Source organism: Miniopterus schreibersii (assembly GCF_964146895.1).
Source record: "Miniopterus schreibersii genome assembly, chromosome: 5".
NCBI lineage: Eukaryota > Metazoa > Chordata > Mammalia > Chiroptera > Miniopteridae > Miniopterus > Miniopterus schreibersii.
Genome location: NC_138106.1, coordinates 60,831,305 through 60,850,575, shown reverse-complemented (window position 1 = coordinate 60,850,575; position 19,271 = coordinate 60,831,305). Strand labels below are relative to the sequence as shown.

The window sequence follows — 19,271 nt, the reverse complement described above, 5'->3', positions numbered from 1 at the left end:
GTTTAATGGATAAATCAGTGGAGTGTTCGATGCAGTTTAGAAAAATTGCAATCAAAGTGTCAAACATATTTTGTTAATTCAGTGTAATTTTATAATTAAATGGGTATAGTCTAATCATCTTGAGAAATTTCTCTTCTAGAACATTTTATTCCCAGGGAAAAAAATACACGAAAGAGGTGTCAGTATAAATATACACATTTATGCTGCCTTTAGTCATAATTCAATCTATTTTATTGAACAGAATATAAACTACATTCTCTGAAGTCTGGGTTGGCATAGAGAAAAGACTTATTACTGTAAAAAACTGTATCTGGATTTTTTTTTTTCCCATACATCACTTAAACTCATTCGGCCAGGTCACCAATTTAGTGATTTTCACCTGTGTGTTTTTCACATTCCAGTCACTGTGCCAATAACACTCTAGAAGTGGAATTAGTACCACTGCTGTTAGTCCACACTCTGATCTGATTCCTGTGTGGATTTTAAGATACTCTGTTTCCCTAGCAAGTAACTTAGGAGTCTGGAAAAATGGACTCAAAAATATATTATACCATAGGCTGCAAGTGGTCTCTTTCCTAAAATTTTTCTTGATTTAGAGTTTCTAGGTTGCAAGGACCTTCAGTATTTAGGCATTGCAGTCAAGCTTTTATTATCTCACATTTTCTAAATACCAAATGTTTGCGCCTCTTCTGCCCTCTTACCCTTTCGCAAACATTCAGCTGATGCCTGATACTAGAAGAGTGATGTCAAGTGACCGTGCGGGATAAAATAATTTTAACACTTAATGAAAGAATTCGGTAAATAAAGATATCTGTCTAGGTTTACTCTGTGATACTGAGTCCTCTTAGCCAGTAGTACCTTTGAAAAAGGAGTAGAAGTATTGTTCTTTCCAAAGTGCACACTTGTGTCCTGTGATTCTTTATTTCCTGTTTTTCTATTATTTAAAATATTTCTCTCTCTCTCTCTCTCTCTCTCTCTCTCTCTCTCTCTCTCTCTCTCTCATTTGTGAGTAATGGTTGAGAAGAAAAGTATAGATTAGGATTTAGGATTGTGGTTTCTAAATGTTCTCTCCATGTAAAATTAAAAATATACTTCTATTGGAATGTTTTTTCTTCATTGTTTATTGAACTGAACTCAGTAAATTTTGAACGTTCTTGACACCAACCTTTTTGAATAGCCATTCTCTTTGACCCTTCATAGGCTCCCATAAATGAAAAATGAATTTTCAATATCTGCACTTTTTATCTAATGTTAACCTGTAATTGGAATATAAATTAATAGGGGAAGAATTCTCCAAAGAAGAGCCACTTGTAACAGAATAATGCATACTTTGAGCATCATGTACACTTGTATTTATACTCAAACACTTGTATATTAAAGGGTATAACACTGCCCTGAGGAGTGTATCAAACATGGCTAGAACGCTGTCGAAAAATATACTTGCCATTCATTAGTCACATGTAAACCAGAAATTCTATCATCTATGCATATTTCAAATAGTTAAATTCATTACTAAATTGGCTTTTGGTCCTATAATCCCAGTTGTTCTCTTTCCATGACATCCTAAAGAAAAAAAGAGCAGAAGTAAAAAAAGGAGTGATAATTAGGAATGATTTATTAAGATATTAATAGAACCTTTCTACCAATGTTTCTCATTCAAGTAAGCTTAATACTGCTATGAGTCAAATGTCTAGAAATTTGAAAAGTTAGCCTGGGGGAACAAATAAAAAGTGAAGATGTTCATAAGTTTATTGGAGGAATAAGAGATATAGCCATTAAATGCCTTATCATAATTTGATTTAAATGTATTAAAAATAGGAAGATAGTTTTGTCTGGATTTGTCTATGTAAAGTATTTAGTTGACCAAAATAGAACTATTGGCTTATGTTAGATTTGTAAGGTATCATTAGCCTGTGCTTATTTCCCTCTAGCAGTGTTTATTTTCAAATTGTAACCCAGCATATTTCAAACAGTTTTGGTGTATAGCCTGTTTGAATCAACATGGAAAGTTGCAGAAGAAAAATGGAATAATAGGTTAGTGATGTGATGCTATCATAAATTAGAAAAGAAATGTTCTCTTCTTAAGTTGTTGATTCTGTCTACTGAACAAGGGTAGTCATTCAGAACTATGGGAACAAAAAAAAAGGAAAGGAAAGAAAATATAAGAAAAAGCAAACAAGAAAAAATATAGCACAGAGATATAATATTTGTTCTCTAAAAATTCACTTTTTCTAAATCTAAATTTTAACCTGACTTCAGTGAAGTTTAGCAATTATTAGCATTCTGCCTAATACATTTTAAGAGTGTTTCTATATAAAGCAGAAAAAATGTTTCAATGTTTTTGATTATGCAAATTAAGTAACTTAGTTTGATAGTTTTGAGGTTCTATGCAAATTAAACTTTAAATTCAGTATAAATATTAAGTATACATTTCAGATTAGTGTTCTCAGCACTGCACTATGGGATAACAATGTGTCAGTTGAGGAATGATGAACTATACAAAATCAGCCTTGACTGGCTGAATGGCCTTGTGCGAATCATTTTAAATCTCTCGGTCTCTAATTCCTCATCTGAGAAAAAGGCAGTGTAAATGTGTTTTGGAGAACGGGGTCACTCAATAACAGCTAAGTCATAAGAGTCTGTAGGTGCATGCCCATACTCATATCAATAAAATAATAATGATGATCGTAATGAAATAATAACATTTACGGAGCACATTCTCACGTACCAGGCTGTGGTAAGCAGAATGACCCCCGACCCTTGGATGCCCTCATTCTATTCCCCAGAGCCCAGGAATATGGCACTTTACCTGGTTGGTAAAGGAACTTTGCAGATGTGATTAAAGTTAAGAACCCTAAAATGGGGAGACCATCGTGGATCATCAAGGTGGCCCAACCTAAGTACATGAGTCCTTCAAAGCTTCCCTGCAGCCGTGAGAAAAAGAGAGATGCAATGTTGCTGGCTTTGCAGGTGGAGAAAGAGGGGCACAAGACAAGGGCTGCACTGCACACGGCTCCCAGAAGCTGGAAAAGGCAGATGGATTCTCCCCAGAACTTCCAGAAAGAAAAATAACCCTGCAAAAACCTTGACTAGTTCAGTGAGACCAATGTCAGACTTCTGATCTCCAGGAACTGTAAAATAATAAATTCTTATTTTTTAGCCACTGTGTTTTTGGCAGTTTGCTACAGCAGCAATAAAATAGTCTGATGTATCAAACTCCACTGTGGTAATTTGAATTAACTCATGTCGGCCTCAAAACAACCCAAAGAAACAAAGGCCGTCATTATCCCGTTTACACACAAGGAAATTGAGGTTTGGGTGTTTAACTAATTTCTCAAGCTCGCAGCTCATAAATGATGGAGCCAGCATTTGATCCCAAGATTGTTTTGTCTACTAAAGACGATGTGTTTAAAATACCCCTATGTATTAAAACCATTTAAGAGTTTCCTGTTTATTTCCCCTATGGTAGAATGAAACTATGTTTCCTTTACCAATTGCATACTGGAAAGAAGGGCCAATGAAGACGGCTCTGTGAGGACTGGGGCCCTTTAGAAAAAAGATATTTATTCTTTGTGTAAAATTAGTTTTCTCTTTCTAAAGTCATCAACTTTCACTTTTTTAATAATCAGAATGATTAGCTAGTATTTTATGAACGAAGAATAATATGTGATATCACTCGTCTGACAGTCTAGAATGTAGCAAAGGGTCTCTCATTTGATAATAAGCCTCCCTCCCCCCTCCCCCCTTCCTTCCTTCCTTCCTTCCTTCCTTCCTTCCTTCCTTCCTTCCTTCCTTCCTTCCTTCCTTCCTCCCTCCCTCCCTCCCTCCCTCCCTTCCTCCCTTCCTCCCTTCCTCCCTTCTTCCCTTTTCTTTTTCTTTTTGCAGCCTAAGCAGCAACTCATTTACCTAAGAAAAAAGTTTGATGGCTCTCAAAAAAAGATTGTTCAAAGCTGACTTGCCAGGCAAAGATGCTTTCTCTTTACCCTTAGGATGCCCGTCTGTTTCTCTTCTCTTATTCTTTGTTGCTCCCCGATACCTTTCTCCTCTTTGGTGCTTTAATGCTTCTTTTCTCCTTCTTTCAAAAGCTTTCCTACCGCCCTCTCTACTCATTCAGGTTGGGGGAGTTTGGGTTTTTTTTGCCAGGGAGCTTTGACTATTTCATCACCTCTTCACCAAAATACCACCACTCCTTCTGGCCCTGAACGGCCCTGGGCTGAGAGCTGCGGGCCCTGCAGAGCCCGGCCAGCAAGCCGAGCGGCCTGATGGAACTTAGCGCCCCGGTTTGCTTTCCTTCGGTGCCGCAAGCCCTTGAAGCTTGGGGCCGGCGGGATCTCAGAGCCCGGGGAGGCAGGGTCCCCTTCGGTGTGAACTGCAGGACAAGAAGGACATTGTGGTGTGAAGGGGGAAACTGAGCAGGGTGACTTCGCAGAGAGCTTTGCCTATTTTGCGTGTCCTAAGAAAGGAAGATGGGTTAAGGGTGGAGCAAAAGGACAGAGAAAGTTCATACTTTGGACACTGACACCTAAACAGGCTTTGCAGAAAGCTTTCTGTCTCCCTCAGTCGCTGGAAAGGATACATATATTTTATATCTCTTCATTGCCTTCAGTTTTTTATTTTTAGTTTTTAAAATATATCTTTATTGATTTCAGAGAGAGAAAGGGAGAGGGAGAGAGAGATAGAAACATCAGCGATGAGAGAGTCACTGACTGGCTGCCTCCTGCACGCCCCCCACTGGGGATGGAGCCCGCAACCCGGGCCTGTGCCCTGCCCGGGAATCGAACCTCCATCCCCTGGATCCTGGGCTGACGCTCAGCAGCTGAGCCGCGCCCGGCCGGCCGTCTTCAGTTTCGTTCGACGTGGCAGCCGTCACCGCGGCCATCGCTCTGCAGGCCCTCACCCCCGCTCTCTGCAAGGCCTTCTGACATCCTCCACGTGAAGCGCACTAACAGAGCAGAGCGATTCAGGTAGATAAGACTATCTTTAGGGAAAGTTGGGAGGTAATTTATTATTAATAGAAGAGGTCCTTTCTGAAGAGATTGCTTCTCATCCTGCTCAGGGAGGTTAGATATTCTGGGTGTCCAATTAAATAAAATTATGCGTGTGTGTGTGTGTGCGTGTGTGTGTGTGTGTGTGTGTGTGTGTGTGTGGCAGAAGGAAGGGAGAGGCCAGAAGGAGCAGTGAGGAGCTATAGGAAAGATTAGCCCTCAAATATGAAGCGAATTGAATAGTTTTGTTCCATCGCCTCTTTCACCCAGTACCTCTTTCTAACTATTCATAGGCGCTAAAGAAAAAAACGCCTCTATTCTATTTTTGTATTGAATCAAAGAAAAGAAAGTTTTCTAGTATCTCAAGGAAAATAATTCACACCAAGTGTGCTTGCTTTCCACCTACGCCCAGAGAACCACGATATTTTCTATTTGTTTCCTCCCAACAACAATGAAACATTCTCACTGGGAAAGTGGGGGGCGAGGAACGGGCTTTTAAAAAGTCACAGAATATGCTGAAGATAAGAAACGATTTCCCTGTAGATACAAAATAGAGGTCGAGAAGGGAGAAAAGCATTCCCCAGCCAATCCCGTTGATAAGGCACTGGCTGGAAGTTCTCTGCCTTTATATTTGAATCTGTATATAATAAACGTATCAGAATTTGTCACTCTGCAATTTACAGTAACTTGGAACGTATAATCAAGTATCTAGGTGTCTTTTTTTGGAGGAAATGACCTTCTGAATGTGTTGTGCTCTAGTTAGCCTCCTCTGGTTTTTGTGAAAACACCAAAGGTTCTTAAATGAAATTCCTTTTAAAAAATAAATGTGCTTGGATGCTCTCCTGATGTCTGTATCCCTCATAGCATGATGAACACCTATTAGGGTTTTGCAGTGGCGTTTTGAGTTTCAAATATTTTGCCTTGCTGCCACCATAAATGCATTCATACTTGGCAGACTATGTCCCAATTTTTCATTTGGGAGAGATGGTCGCTGAACTCATTCATATGTTTCCAAACAGATTTCCTTAGCTCTTACTGTCTGAAATGGAGATTGGACTATTCTTTGTGATGCACCTGCCATGGGCCAGGGTGACTGATGTCCTACATTCATTATCTTCTAAATGCTGAAAGATAGGTGCAGTTATTCCCATTGCACAGCTTGTGCAGCAGAGAGGCAGAGAGGCGGAGAAATGGACTGAAGATTATTCTGCCGGGAAGTCATGGTGCTAGGGTTTGAACCAGAACATTTGACTACAAAACCTCCGAGTTTCCCCCCCATTCTATCATTTTCTGCCTCAATCTCCTATACTTCCTGCTGGATTAAATATGAAACTTCAGCATAGGTGAGAAGTGTTCTAAAAATTAAATGTGTGAAGACTTCGTTAAGAACTTGAGGACTCAGGCCTCAATCCTAAATAGAGAAGACTCGCCATGCAATTTGTTTTAAGTTTGATAACCTTGTTACCAGCCTGTTATGTTTGTCAGCCTGCAGTCGTGTTTTAATTATCTGTTTATTAGTATAATATGTGTTTATCTTTCCTGCTGTCATCTGCTCAGTGTGACATAACATATTAGCTTTGCTCCATTAGTGAAGACTCTAGTACTCCACTTTCTCTGATGCCTTGAAGTTTTGTGCTTGGAGCTCTGCTCTGCAGCAGAGGCTGATGACTTAGAAGGAATTTAAAACCTTTCAGAGGCTCAGAGAGGTCCAGTAGTGAAACAGAAGTTCAAATAGAAACATTTTAGCTTAACAATTAGAATAGCACCTTGCTAAATCTCTGTTGTATTATTCTTGTACACAAGAATACAGTATGGGTTATGGTACAATGCCTTTAGTATTTTTTCCCTGTAGGTTGAGTTCCATCACAAACTGCTCTAAAATAGAGGAAAAATGTTTCTCCAATATGTTATATAAATATTGATGTTTTGCAGAATTTCCTGAATTGTATTAATCTATAGTCAAATGATATATATGTTCAGCAATAGAAAGGGCATAGCTTATTTCGCCTTTCTTTAGGCAAATGAATGGCAATAAATAAAATAGTATAATGTAATAAAATTACTTCTGAGTTCATGGGAGTAGTTAAAATGTACCGGTTGAATAGAAATGGTGTTTAAATCACTGTAAAAGTCCAAGTAGAATTTTCAAAACCATTTTTAGAGTGGAGATCTTAAATCTTTAATATCTGAGAGCTGGAAAATAATTAAAAATGTACAGGTATCTCATGCCCTCTAAGAGTAAATACCTTTAAGCAAGAAGAGAGCAAAAATTGATAAGTGAATTATTTAAGACAAAAGATCAGATTAGAATGTTATTTATAGCTAAAAAAGAATGTAGAAATTTTGTCATTTTTCTTCATGGTATAATATTGTCAGTTTAGTAAATGGGCCTAATGATAAGGTATATTTTATTTATTCTTTCCTAAATTCCCAGCCAGAAATCTCACATAACTATAACTGCTTTAATTTCCAACCATGCAGAGAAAAAGTCATTCTATCTTGCTGGAGAAAAGAAATTTTTTTTTTGCCTTAAAAATATGTTCTATAAATTAATTCATGTCTCTTCTTCTACATGCCAATTAATTTTTCTTCATTAATTAAAATCTGCTGGAGGTGACAAAGTAGCTGTGTGCTATAATTGGCCAATCAAGTTTAAATGCAAATGATTAAGTAGAATAAACATTAGCAGGATGGCAGGGAGAACCACATTTCCTCATGATCCTCTGGTGGAAAGCTGATGAGCTTTCTAGAGAGAACAGCTTACTCAAATGATCTGAGTTCAAGTATGGCTACCCCTCTCTTCTGCATTCTTCCTTATGCCACCTCTGTTTAATTCCAGCAATCCCCAGGGAGAACTACTGCTTTAAATTGGATTTTTAGAATTACTATGCTGATGAATACTGGTACCTAAAAATTACTTTAAAAATTAATATAGTATCTGCTATCATTTCTTATTTCAAATTACTTTACCAAACAAACACTTTGTTTTCAGAGCCTATTTGTAGAGAGTCAGTGAGCTGTGGATTGGCTTTTCTCACACAGTCTATTCAGGGTCCTCATTACACATTTCACTTAGGACTCATATCAGTGAAAATCTCCCAATTTATTTCTTCGATGCTATACTTGATTTACCAGCACAGTTTCCACATTAATTGACAGTAGAATTTCTTCTCCAGAATTCTACTCCCAATGCCAAGTGTGTGAATCATCACGAATATGCCATGAGAACAAATCTGCAATTATTCAAGCCAATTTCTTCTGACCAAGGGGAAAAAGTGTACTTCATTTTTGTTGTTGCTGTTGTTAAGTATAAACATGGTGCAAAGTTGTTACTAATAAGGAGCTAACAATCTGACTTTTCTAAAGTGACATTAATGGACTACTTGTATTTCATTATGTATGTTTATTAAAATGAAATATTATAACCTCAAGGTCCTCACTCCATTTTCCTTCTGTTTCAGTGCGGTTATTTGACCAGCAAGAGCATAAACTAAAAATTGTAATAAGCAACCATTTTCTTCCTACATTCAACTCCTACAGAGTATTAAATATCAAGTTACAGATGTCACTCACTTGAACACCAAAATCTTTGGTGTTAATTGTATTTAGTTGACAGTGAAGTATTTAGGGGGAATTGTAATAAGTTTTTCAGCCACACCATTACTTACAAGTGAACAATTTAGCCTAGCCTCCCTTGACCTGCTGTCAGAAAGCTGCAATTGAAATAACAAACTAATTATACTTTATATTAGGATGGGAGGAAACTACTGAAAAGCAAAAATTGCCATACTTCCTTAATATTAATATGCAAAGAATTACTAACTTTTCTCCTGGTTCCCCTCCCTCCCTCCCTCCCTCCCTCCCTCCCTCCCTTCCCCCCACTTCCTTTTTCTTGTCTCCCTTCTTCTCTCCTTTGCTTTTGTATTTTCCCTTTTGGAGTCTGTATTTTCAAGATACAGGTTGTGTGTGTGCTGGATAGTCATGTGACTTTTTTAAAATCAATATCTTTTTTTGACAGAATGTTTATTTTTTAAATTTTTTGGTTCTTTCCATTACAGTTTACAGTCAAGATTATTTTGTATTAGATTCAGGTGTACAGCATAGTGGTTAGACAATCATATACTTTACAAAGCGTTACCCCTGATAATACCGTTTTTGAAGTGTTTCATCTCTAACTTTAGAACCTCCAGAGAAAATACTGATATAACATTTACAGTTGAACAGTGGGAAAGGCAGTTGTTCTATTACATGCTTCATTGCATGTCATAGAACCTACACTTGAAAATACATTGTCTTCTTCATATCATTTGTGTCAGACTCTTCAAAACTCAATATTTTAAAAATACCGAGGTGATTTAGAACAAATGCATGGTGTGGTGGTAATAAGGAGAATATTGGATTGAGAATCGGCAGAGTTGTTTCCTTAAGTGAGCTCTGCCTTTAATACTAAAAATTCTCTAGTTATATGCTAGGTATCCCACAGTAAATAATCTCTGAGGTTATTTCGCATTCTAATGTACAATGTCTCTAAATTACTAGACATTCCCTTATAAAAGTAGTGGCAGAAACATTTCGTAGAGCCAGAGGCTTCTTATCTGCCAACCTCAACCATCCAGAGCCCAACCAAAAACCCATGGGAAATACAGAGGTTCTGAGCAGCCAAAAGAAATGCTGATACCCATGAACTGAACCTTATTCTGAAGGAAACTCCTTGGGGCCCTCACCCAGAGACTGTTTACTCTTTAAATAGAATCTCTTTTTAAGTTTGATTATCTTGTTTTCAAAGGCCTGGCACTTTGGTGGCAAATTGGAAAGGGACTGCAAGGCAATCACAAAATCGAGCAATACATGGGAAAGTGCTTGGTAGGCTCTGAAGTACTGTGCAAATGTGAGCTGTTAGCACGAGTGACAACTGATAGGAAGAGTGAGAGAAAAGATAAATTATTTCAAACAAAACCCAGAAATGTCTAAGTCCTGTTGGGGTGGGGCTGTTTAGTATACTGGCAAACAAATTTAATCGCTTTCGTAGTTCCCAAGATCCTCACTGAGTTATAGCAAAGAATATGCTTTATAACTGAGTTATCACAGAAAAGTTCATTTATAGCCTGAAAAATAGTGGGTTTAAGAGATGATGCAGTGGGAAGGTGCATTTTCAAATACTACAAAATGTTTGCTTTTGAAAGTATGCAATGTGGTACAAATGTTTTCCATGTAAAAGAATTAAAAATTAAAAACCTATGAGACATAGGGGTTATGTTTGAATTACCTAGAAAAGTACATCTAAATAATCTTGAATGTATAAAATATTACTGTAATTTTGAAATGTAGTTAATTTTGTATTATCCATAATGAAAGTAATTAAGATAAAATAATATTAATTCATTTTGTTCCATATTTAAACAAAATGATTCTATCTTGGTTCAGAATTTTTTGCAACATTGTTTCTTAACTCATGAGCTTATTATGATAGTACTATTGGAGAGATATAGAACAGGGCACATGCCAACACTCAAAACATATTACATGCTGAGGCAATGTTTTAAATATATATATATAAATGTTTTCTTGATTCTAGAGAGAGAGGAAGGGAGAGGGAGAGGGAGGGAGAGAGAGAGAAACATTGATCAGCTGCCTCCTGCATTTCCCCTACTGAGGATGGAGCCTGTAACCCAATCCGAGCATATGCCCTTGATCGGGAATTGAACCGGTGACCTCTCGGTGGATGGGACAAATGATCAACCAACTGAGCCACACTCTCCAGGGCATGAAAATTTTTAATAATTCTTAAATGATATTGGTACTCAGTCTAAAGAAAACCAAGTTACATCTAAAAATATTTATCAATTGATAATAGAGTTAGCCCCCAAACGTGTTTGTTCAATGTCAAGTTACTAAAATATTCACTGGAACCTATAACAGTAAATTAAGTTATAGAATGAGAAATATAACATTCTCTTTTGGTAAGCTTTTTCCAGTCCAGGCACAAATGTAATATGGCTTCAAATCCCAGCCAAGCATTAACTGGATGCTTTTCTCATATTGGGGAATGTGAGTCCTAGAATATTTAAGCCCTGTTTTATATCATATTATCCATGAATAAACTGAGGCCCAGGAAGGCAAGATTACAATGATTTAGAGGTAAAGAAGAGACAAGACCTCAGATTTCTAGACTCCTATGCCAGTGTTCTTTCAACTATGAATTCTAAAACTGATATTTTATCAAGATATCTTATCACCTGCCGCATAACATCAATAGCAGACATTTTAATAATAAAGACCTGGGGGACACGACAGTCCTTGATCTTAGGGGTTTGAGGCCATATTTTGGAAATCATTTCCAGGAGTTGGGGCATTTAAGGAGAGCACACAAAAACAACTGAATGGTGAATAGGAGAAAGGCCATTAGCAAGGCAGGTGCAGGTTAGTGGGATCGATTGAGCACAGATATCTCAATTACTCTTTTGTACAGCAGGGAAAGAAAAAAACAACAAAAAAACCACCAGCGGCTCCTAACTCCCGGCTACAAGTAACTTTCGACAGAGATATTTGAAAGATATATAAGTAATATTTTCCGCTCTATCCCTGTATTGAGCATCAAATGAAAGCAGAAATTCACTAGTAACTGAAGTTAGCAGCATAGAGCTTGGCAATTCCTTTGGTCACACTATCACTTGGGAACTGGAATGTTTAGACAATAATAGCGCAATGGCTTTGTACTTCATATCAGATCTTTGCGTGAGGTCCTTGATCCACTCGTGTGTGTTTTCAGAAACACTTGTGGAGTTCTGAAAGAATTCAGAAACGGCTCTAAAAAAGAAAAATTAGTGGTGACTAAACAGCACAATCTTTAGGTCGTCTTCTTTTACATTTCATGTTTGAGCTTTCTCTATCAAAGCTCTAATTGGTAAGCACAAAGTCTTTTTAAAAACCGATATTTTTAATGACTGTTTAAATATTCCAGCTTTAGGCTTTTCTCTTTCTGTAGCGTGTAGGGTTTACCATAAAGGGCTTGCATGTGTTAAAGCCAAAATGCCTGTTACATCAGCAATTTGAGTTTAGAAATCCGGGCACCTCACGCCACCAGAGTTAATATTTGCTTTGGACTGTTCTGCTTATTTAGTCTCAAGCTTTTCCAAAGAGCTAACACAAAACGGCAGCTTTCTTATTTGCCCAGCGAGTGTGTGATTTCACACATCGTGCACGACGCGCTCCTCCAGGGGCTGAGTGTTAGCTGTTCTCCACGAGAGCGTGTGCTCAGCCACGCTGGGAAATGCGAACTTCGCGGTGGCACCAGGCAGCGAAATTGCTGAAGCTCGTGTCAGTTGCACTTTGGAAGCATCTCCTGTTCATCACGCTTCCTCTGCTTCATCCCCCAGTCCTGTTGCACAATGATTGCATGACCTTCCGGACGCTTTAACTTCCTCACAGGTTTGCCTTCCCCTTGTCCCTTCTCCAGCTGGGGATCCTCCAGGCTGCTGCTCCAGAGAACTCCACTCCACTGCCATCCTTAAAATACGCCAAAGCCCTTTTATTGCCTTCTCATTCCTTACAGTATAAAGTCCAAATCTGCTCAGCTATTATTTAAGGGCTTTCAGAGTATCTCCCACAAGCTTCCCTTTCCAGCTGTATTTCCTCCCCCCGCCTCTCACATGCCCTAAATGTCAGCCACGGTGGCCGAGCATGAGCTTGACTTTTGCTCCTAGCGTTTCTTCTGCATGGAGTTTCTTGCATGTTCCTTCCCACTTGAATAAGTCCCCATCGTGAAAATTAATATGAATATCTTTTTTTCGGGTAAAGCCTTCTCCAATCTGTTCATCAGTCTCTCCTCTGTTCCTACGACATTTGACATATAATCTCTTTGATTCCATTTAATAAAAGCCAGGGGGACATAATAGCTAACACTTTTTGAGCTCTGTTGAGACATTTGACAGATGAAAGTTGTGTGTGTGTGTATATATATATATATATATAATTAATATATACATATTAATTTTTATTAAAAATTTTAAATGTTAAAAATTGTATATATTTTTAAAATTTTATTTATATTTAGTATATTTAAGGTGTGCAACATGGTGTTTTGATATATGCATACACTGTGAAATAATTATCACATTCAAGCTAATTTACATATCTATCACCTCACATATTTGCCCTTTGTGTGTAGGGGGACATAAGAACCTTGAGATCTACTCTTAGCAAATTTCAAGTATACCGTGCATTATTATTCATTGTGGTCACAATACTATACATTAGGCCTTCAGAACTTATTCATCTCATAAGTTAAAGTTGGTACCCTTTTACCAATGTCTTGCCATTTTCCCCACTACCCGCCCCCCCCAAATACATTCTACTCTCTGTTTCTGTAAGTTGTTGGGGTTTTTTGTTTTGTTTTGTTTTGTTTTGTTTTGTTTTATTTTTAGGTTACACCTATATGTGAGATTTGTATTTGTAAGTAGGTATTTGTCTTTCTGTGTATATAGCTTATTTCACTGAGCGTAATGTCTAGGTTCATCCATGTTGTCATAAATAGAAGGATTTCATCCTTTTGTGTTTTTTAAATGTGTTTTTATTGATTCGAGAGAGAGCGGAAGGGAGAGATAGACACATTGATGAAAGAGAAACATCATCAATCTGCTGCCTCCTGCATGATAGAGCTCAACCAAGTGAGCCACACTGCTGAGCTCCTTCTTTTTTTAAGGGTGAATAACATTCGTGTGTGTGCGTGCATGTGTGTGTGTGTGTGATTTTCTTTATTCACTCAACCATTGACAGACGCTTAGGTTGTTTGCATACCTTGGCTATTGTGAATAATGCTGCAATGACCATATGAATGCAAATATCCCTTTGATAGAGTGCTTTTATTTCCTTCGGATATATACCTAACGATGGTACAAGTAGGATTACTGGATCATATGGTAGTTTTTTGGGTTTTATTTGAGAACCTCTGTACTGTTTTGTTTTTTGTGTGTGTTTTTTTTAATGATGGTTGTACCCATTTACATTCCTATAAACAGTGAACAGGGGCTCCCTTTTCTCTACATCTTTGCCAATACTTGTCTTTTGACTTCTTGGTAATAGCCATTTTTGTAGGTCTGAGGTGGTATCTGGTGGTTTTGATTTATATTTTCCTGATGATTAGTGATGTTGAGCATCTTTTCATTCTAGCTAATATTTATTGAGCACTTCTTGTGCTCACAGTAATCCGATGGGCTTCATCCTGTTATTGCCTTCCATTTAATAGCTGAGGAACATGAGCACATATAAGTTAAATAACTCTCACCCCCTTATTAGTGGCAGGGCTTGAGTCATACTCATGCAGCCTGAGTCCAGATACCATGCTTTACCTGCTATGCTATGCTGCTAGTTGCATTTCATTTGCTTTGTCTTGTAGATTTTAATGTCCTTGGAATAGATAACTTCTATGTATTTGTATACCTACCAGAAATATAGTATCTGACATGTTATAACTAATCAATGGCTTTATGTCCAATATATTTGAATTCATATGAAATAAAATCCTTGGATAAAGGAAATTTGATTTTCCAAAGTTTATAGAAAATATTCCTAGGAAAAATTAGGAAATGCTTAGCACAGTTTAATAATAATAAAATTATTTGATACAAAGATGCACCCTGTGGTTCTTGATGTTACATATATCTTTTATTTTTTTTAAAAAATTCTTTTTATTGAATTATTGGAGTGACACTGATTAACAAAATTATACAGGTTTCAGCTGCACAATTCTATAACACATCATCTGTACACCATATTGTATGTTCACCACCCCAAGTTAAGTCTCCTATCACCATTAATCCCCCTATATTCTCCTCTACCTCCTTCTACCCCCCTCCCCTCAGCAATTACATAAAAAAATATTGGATAAATGTTTAACCCTTATTTATATAGCCTATTCTTCAGGCATATGAGATTTTTCTTTTTCAACAGGTTGCACTGGCTTTCTATATACATCATCATAAATTGGCTTAGAACTACAAAGGTTTTAGAATAAATAGCACACTTGTATAATGACATCTTTCTGAAGTCCATGTGTATCAGTTGTTTTCATTAACCATGTGTTTCCCATGAGAGACTGTTAGGTAAGGTACTATGTTGGAAATTTCCTTTGTAGAATAGCTTCCCGTTTTTAAAATTAAAGGTAAGAATCAATGGACTCCTGAATAACAACCTCTAAAGCCATACTGATCACCTAGAAGGTATTTAATATATACTTATTGATTGAACATGTACCAATAGTCATATTTGTATGTTGAAGCTGCCTGCAATTCTAAAAAGGTAAAGAAGAAAATATTTTCACCTTGATTCCAAAGATGTTCTTTATCATCTATACAATATATGCAGAGAGGCAGAATTATGGTTGAAAAACGTGCCTTGATTGCATACTCTTGTAGGACTCTTAAGAAGGAACTAGTTTGAAAATTGCCATTGGATTTTCAGACAGTGACAGTCTAAACATTTCAGTCTTTTTTATCTGGTTTGTTTGTTTTTTAAGTTATCACTTCCTGGGGGGAAGCTTTTGGAGTTCTTGCCGTTATAGAACTTTAAGGAGATTCCTAAACAAAAGCCATGGTAGAATCTGAAACCTTGCTGAAACTCCTAGAGCTCATCTCTGTAACCTGCAACTCTTTTAATGTGTAGGAAGAGTGAACTTTTTTCAACCTTAATGACACTATTGTCTTTAAAAGATGTTAAAAATAGCAGAGCCAAAGAAGGAATAATATTCAGTTTAGGGGAATTTTGAGTGTCATTATCTCAAAGACATTGTCTCTTTTAAATGGAAAGGTGAACCAAATGTATTAACACCTCCATGCAACTGGGAGTATGCGGGAAACATAATCATAAAACAGCACTTGCTGGGCTTCAGCTCAGCCCTCAGGACACTCAGCTCGGCTGAGGCCTTGGCTGTCAGTACCTCCTGAGACCTGCCTGGGGACACGCCTTCCCTGGTGGATGCCAAACTTTCCCTGAAAGGTTTTTATGTCCTCTCCTCCGTAATCAAGGAAATTAGATCACATTACCTAAATATAGAATATGTTCCACAGACTGAAGAAAGTTGTGGCATCAATTTTTTAAAAATTATAGGGTACTTTTATGTGCTTTAGGTTTAGAGGAAAATTGAAAGGAGGGTTCCCATGTACTCCTTCAACAGTTCCCTCCACCAGTTTCCCTTTTATTGACATTAGTATGGTGTAATTGTGAGAATTGTTGAGCCAATATTGATACATTATTATTATTATTAACAAAAGTCTATAATTAGTATTAGGTTTCCCTCTTTGTGTTGTACACATAATGGGTGTTGAAAAATGTACAATGACTTGTATCCACCATTCTAGTACAATTTCACTGCCCTAAAAATTTCCTGTATTCCGCTTTCTCTTTCCTCCCTCCCGCTCTCCGCTTGAACCCCTGGCAGCCACTGATCCTTTTAGCGGCTCCATAGTTTTGCCTTTTCTATAATGGCATTCAGTTGGATCAATACAGTGTGTAGCCTTTTCAGACTGGGTTCGTTCACTTAGCAATAGGCATATAAGGTTCCTTTGTGTCTTTCCATGGCTTGATAGCTCATTTCCTTTTGGTGTTGAATAATATTCCATTGTATGGCTGTACCACAGTTGGTGTATCTACTGAAGGACGTCTTGGTTGCTTCCAAAATTTGGCAATTACGAGTAAAACTGCTATAACATTCATGTGCAGGTTTTTGTATGAGCTTAAATTTTTATCTCACTTAAAAGTTGTAGTTGTGAAAAGTATTTTGATGGAAAGGAGAGACATGGGTTTTAAAATTAGAAAGACTTGATTTGAATCCCAACCTTTTCATTTTATTCATTTAATAAAATGTTCTCGGCAGTCTAGATCTCTACTCTACTGTAAAGAGCCTTAGTATACTTCTGGTTCTGTATTTGAAAGATGCCTACTTCCTCAGTTATTTATTGTTTTTTATGTTCTTTTGAAAATTAGATGAGTTATCATGGAAAGGAGTTAGTGTGTCTGGGAACAGATGTTCAATTACTACATAGCAGCCCATTGACAGATAGGTGGTCAAATATGTTAGTTTATTTTTTTGTAGTCCCTCCAATCTACAGGGTTCGTTTGTTTTTTAAATATCTAAGTCTAAACGTGGAAAACATTATAACACTTTTCAAGCAATATTCCTAAATTGGCCATCATATAAAATGAAATATGAACATGTAATAATTTTATATATATTAATAGTGATGAGAATTGGACTTAGTTGAGAATTAATTTTGAGTCCTGGTTCTACCACATACTGGCTTAGTGATGATGGAATCGTCTCTGAGCTTTGCAGGGCGAACAGTGTCTTATCAGTAAAATGAAGTATCATAGTATTTGTTCACATACAGGACTTTGTGAGCCCAAATACAAAAACGTACAGTGTATATAAAAGAGTATTGTGAACTCTAAAGTACCATAAAAAGTCCATTACTATTATTATCATTGCTCTGCTATAGTATTTGTTTTTAATTTAACTAACCCTTTACTAAATCAAAGTGTAGTAATTTTTCATGATGTTCATATTGAAATCCTAGTCTATTAATATCAGGGGAGGGTAAATATAGTTACGTTCTGCCTAAATTTCTCCATGTGTTAGGCAGGAGCCTCTGACAACAGATGCCAAAGTGGATTAAACACGCAAGGGTTGTATTAGAGGAAACACTAATGTTAGAGAAAAATGAGGAGGGAGCTGGTGAGCTGAGGGAACTGTCGGACTGCAATGTGAATCTGACCCTGAGGAACGGAGGTTCCGTGGACATGTCCTAAGTTGTCGTGCAGTCTGAGGGACGCTCTTCAGGAAGTTGGGAGTCCTTGACTATAGTCAGACCTCAGAGGAGTCCCTTGTCTCCCAGAACCTTGCATGCTGTGCTCAATTGTGAGCGGGGAACAGCCAGTATAAAGTGTGGCCTTAGCCCGGCCGGGTGTGGCTCAGCAGTTGAGCATCGACCTAGGATCCAGGAGATCAAGGTTCGATTCCCGGTCAGGGCCCATGCCCGGGCTGCGGGCTCGATCCCCAGTCGGGGGCGTGCAGGAGGCAGCCGATCAGTGACTCTCTCATCATTGATGTTTCAACGCTCTCTCTCCCTCTCCCTTCCTCTCTCTGAAATCAATAAAGATATAATAAAAATAAAAAAAAGAAGAGCAAGTGTGGTCTTAGTATGAACTTGGTGATGGATATTAGAGTGTCTCAGTTGGGGTCCTTGGAAAGTTACATTCTCTGCAGTTGGGGGCTATGAGGTACATTTTCATGTCCATCAAACCTCACAAACCTTTTTTCCTTCGAATAATAAAGAAGAGGAAGCATTAATTTAGTTAATGTTTAAATGAGGTTGAGAAGCAGAAGCAGGTGAGATATGAGGCAAACTTTAGCAAGCACGGAAAACCAGATGCAGGTACTTTCCTCAGGAGGGGTGTACCTGTGGAGAGTTTAATAACACTGTTCACGTGCTTGGGTTCCTGTGTGATCATAGCCTACAGAAGATCCATTTTCCTGTGGAACGAACCCATTTTCCTTACCTAGTTTCTTTCCATACCTGTCCATGAGAGCTAGCTTTCCAAAATTCTTCTGTGATGCAGCAAACCATTTTCTAAATTAAAGCATAAATATGTCACATTTCATTTATTTACTTTTTAATATATATTATTGACAATATTACTGATGTCCCCCATGCCCCTCCCTTTGCCCCCCTCCACCTGGCCCCACCCCAGGCCTTCACCCCACGACTGTCTGTGTCCATGGACTATGCATACACGCATGTAAGTTCTTTGGTTAAGTTCCAGTTGGCCTCTGGTACTATGAAATGGAGCACTCAGAGTTAAAGTCTTTGGGAGTAAGGGACAGTTTCAAAGCTGGAGACAACTTCAGTTTCAGATTTCACAAGATCTTTAGAACGTGCCGTCACTCTGACACCCTTAGAAATGATAAAACTGCCTTTCAATACAGCTTTCTTTATTTCTCATCACTACCCGTCGCCTTCCTAAATCATCTTGTTCTCTTTCCCACTTTTCCTCCCACTCTTCATTAAGAATGACTGTTAGGGAGAATGGAATATATAAAAAAGTTATTGTTAATATTAATAGATGACACAGTCGTGTCTCAGAGTTCGTGCATTCCATCGTTGCTTCACTGAGCTGTCACAGTGGACGAGCTACCGTGGGTGCTGTTTTCCGTGCTTACCTGGTCTTTGAGGTGACACAAGATCTTTAAAGTCTGTAAGATGATTTCAGTTTCATATAACATATTATGTTGAT

The 19,271-nt window shown here is 37.8% G+C and overlaps 1 protein-coding gene across 5 annotated transcripts in view; it reads left to right on the top strand.

Annotated features, from left to right (window-relative positions):
• The window catches only part of ALCAM (activated leukocyte cell adhesion molecule), a 184,179-nt gene that overhangs the window by 105,065 nt on the left and 59,843 nt on the right, over nt 1-19,271 (top strand). The window contains exon 1 of one of the 5 annotated variants that reach the window (XM_081138343.1): nt 12,154-12,413. The exons of the other annotated variants lie outside the window; for them this stretch is intronic. The gene's annotated coding sequence lies outside the window, so the exon portion shown is untranslated. Of the gene's footprint in view, nt 1-12,153; nt 12,414-19,271 lie in introns of those variants that run through there. 5 annotated transcript variants of the gene reach the window in all.